Raw genomic sequence first — 3,595 nt, 5'->3', positions numbered from 1 at the left:
TTCTGTCATTTGTGACCTGTTTCTTTATCTCCGCATTTTTTATGCTTCCTTGTGTTGATAGGGTGGCTTTCTGTGTTAGGTGTCTGAAAGGGCCCAGTGGCTCAGCCTCCCCAGTTACCCAAGGTGGACACTCTTGGTGCACCCCTTTGTGGGCTGTGTGCACAGTCTTGTTGTAGTTAAGCCTTGATTGTGGTATCACTGGAAGAGTTGACCTCCAGGCCAATTGGCTGTGAGAATCAGCTGTGTCTGCAGTGGGAGAACTTCTGTGCTGGAGACACCCTTATGGGGCAGGACTTGCTTCAGTGGGGCTTTGGTGCTCACTGAGTCTGCCCCCTGAGTGTGTCTCTTATGGATGTGAAGAGTTGTAATCTGGATGGTCTCGCTCTGACCACTGGGTAGACTGGCTCTTGGATCTCCAAGGAGGTGCAAAGTCAGCCACTGCCTGAGGCGGGAGCTACAGAGATAGATATTTACAGATTCCTCCTCTTTGTTTGGGGTTTGGAGGTGCCCAGATGAGGTGCAGCTGTGAAGCAATGAGGCTGCTGATGAGCCTTAGGCCTTCTTTTGGAAGCTCTGGGGTTCTCTGACCCAGCTACAGTTTGACAGGTTTTTAGGCAGAGAAAGGCCAGGACATCAGTATGCAAAAGCCTCTGCGAACAGCTTGGGTGGGGTTGTAAATTGGGCGGGGCGTGGTCTCAGGGAATCACAGGGCGGTGCAAACAGCAATGGTTGCCCATCGGCCCTCCTCCGGAGAGGTCCCTGGGTCTCTGTGTCCTGCAGCCCCAAGCAGGAACAATGAACACTGCAAGCACCTCTGCGAGAAAGCCACCTTCACGTTCTGGCCCGATGCCAGACAGTCCAGTTTCTTTCCATATGGGTCTGGGTCCCCAAATTCTCGCCCAGGACTGGAGTTCAGAGCAGTCGGGAGCTTGTATCTCCCTCCCGGTTGAAAAAGACAACAGCGTACCCAGCTACCAGCCCCTTTCATGCGTGCCTCCATACCTCCTCACTTTCACACCTCTGCACCTCCTCCCGGACTCAAAGTGCTTTTCTCTTTCCTTCTAGTTGTAGAATTTCCACTCAGCCAGCCTTCCCGTGGTTCTGGATGATATTCGTTTTGTCTTTTGGTTGTAGTTTTAATGTGGTTGTGCGCATCAGCAAATTTAGATGTTTACCTATGCTGCCATTCTGGTTGTCTCTTCGGAGACGGCCATTCTTAAGCCTATGTGCAATATAGAAACATTTGCTTTTACCATAAAAACCACCCAACTTTATAACAAAAATCGAACAATTTTAAGAAACAGAATGTAAACAGAATTGGAAATGGCACTCAAACCTGCCAACATCTCGCTCTGCTCCAGATAGCTGCCATCCACGAGACAGGCTTAACTTGGCCACTTTGCTACTGTTGGATTGTCCAACAGAAACCACTTTAAGACATGATCCTTCAATGCACAAAAGATGCACAGCACTTTTCCTACAAATCTTCCATGTTTCATGGAAGTGCAGGCCAATAGCCCTAATGATACATAACTTATGATGATCCTGGGAGGAACTGCAGGTGGGCAATCATGAATGACCAGTGCCACAGAAGGTGTGCAGAATGTACTAACTGGTGAGCTCAGTAGGAGAATGCCTGTAGCTGAATTCAGAGCCCTTAGTAACCTGTTTTACTGGTCTCTTCCTAGAAATATGACACTCTCATTGATTAAGCAGCTTATGGATTTACGTTTATATTATGGTGGTAGCACCATACTATTATGAAACGAAGGGAGAAAAAAAATGTAAAGACAGTCATTGAACCTTTAAAATTTGGGTTATATTCCAATGTGTAATTGACTAACTTCATTTTAACAACCATTAAATTCCTTCAATTAAATTCCATTTAATTCATTAAAGCCACACACACTCCAGAATATTTACCAAAAAAAAAATTGTATCTATTCTTGTGTTGTTGTTTTTAAGGACTTTCCAGTCACTTAAGCAACAGGCTTTAAAAAACATTTTTTATTAAATTTAATGGGGTGACATTGTTAATAGGATCATCTAGGTTCCAAGTATATACTTCTTGAAAGATCTGAGTGCCCACAAATAATGCTGCTTCATGTGTCATGTGCATACGTGTAAGAATTTTCCTGGAGTGCGTGCTGAGGAGTGGAAATGCTGGATATACTAGTACACTTCTCCCATGTTCATAGGTATTGCCAAATTGTTACACTAAGTGATTGCACAATTCTATCTGGTCTCCAAGAGGGTAGGAGAGTTCCCATTTCTCTACATCCATACTGGTAGCTTTTATTTGTTTTTTAAAGTTATCTTTATTCAAAGTATTACAGATGTCCCCCTTCTGTTCCCTACTGACCCCCTCCACTCAGCTCCCGCCTGTTCCCCTCCCCCAGGCCTTCACCACATTATTGTCTGTTTCCATGGGTTATGCATTCTAGTGTATGCATGTAAGTTCTCTGGCTAATCTCTTCCTGCCCTTCCCCCTGAGATTCCTCAGTCTGTTGCATGCTTCCATGTCTCTGGATCTATTTAGTACATTAAACTGACTCCACATACACGTGAGATCATGGGATACTTGTCTTTCTCTGACTGGCTTATTTCGCTTAACATAATGTTTAGCAGTCTGCAGATGCAGACAGCTTCAGCTTGGTGCTAGTCTATCTTTAACATCTAACACTTACTAACCACAATGTAGCAATGTTAGATGTTGAAGTTAGACTAGCACCAAGAGAAAGGAAAAAACGTTTCATGTTAACATTTTACTTTGTGTTTGTCTCAGTTGCCTACTAGTCTTGGGCAAGTGATATGATGGGTTTATGACCTTTCCTTCTCTGGTAAATTAAATAAATACGCCAGATTAAAGCAAAATATCTGGTAGATGATAGTACAGGCTCTCTGAGAAATGAAATCATGCCGGGGCAGGGGGTGGGGAGGGGGGAGCGTCTGAATGACTGTCCACGAGGGAAATGCAAACTCGTGACTAATCGCAGGAATGTCCTGGAGTGGAGCTCCAAGACCAATGGCTCCGGCAGCTGGGTGACACGCGTCCCTGAAAACAGCAGCTTCTCAGAACAGAAGGAAACCTCGGGGATCGTGTTATCTAACCCATTTGCTTCATGGGTGACGGCTTTGTGGTACAGAGAGAGGAAATGCCTTGCCTGCAGTGGCACAGTGAGTCAGCGGCGAGTGGAGGCTGGCATTCAGGTTTTCCTGAATAAGCTCATGACGGGGTAGTGGCTGGATTGATAGGAAAGAGGAAGGCAGCTGTCACGTGGCTGGGAGAAGGACTCGTGTCCCCGACTCGGTGCGTGCAGTGTTTGCTCTTTCATGTCAGCATCCCCACCGTGCACGCTTGGGGATGGCTTCTCTCTCTCAAGTGCCTCGGAGGTGAGGTACTGAAGAGCACAAGTTCCTTTTTTAAAAAATTTTATTTTTCAATTACAGTTTACATTCAATATCATTTTGTATTTGTTTCAGGTATACAGATAGTGCTTAGATAATCATGTGCTTTACAAAGTGATTCCCCCACATTTCCAGTGCCCGCCTGGCACCAGACATAGTTATTACAATATTATTCACTATATGCCCT

This window comes from Myotis davidii, unplaced genomic scaffold, assembly GCF_000327345.1.
Source record: "Myotis davidii unplaced genomic scaffold, ASM32734v1 scaffold209, whole genome shotgun sequence".
NCBI lineage: Eukaryota > Metazoa > Chordata > Mammalia > Chiroptera > Vespertilionidae > Myotis > Myotis davidii.
Note: the sequence above shows the minus strand (reverse complement) of the source record.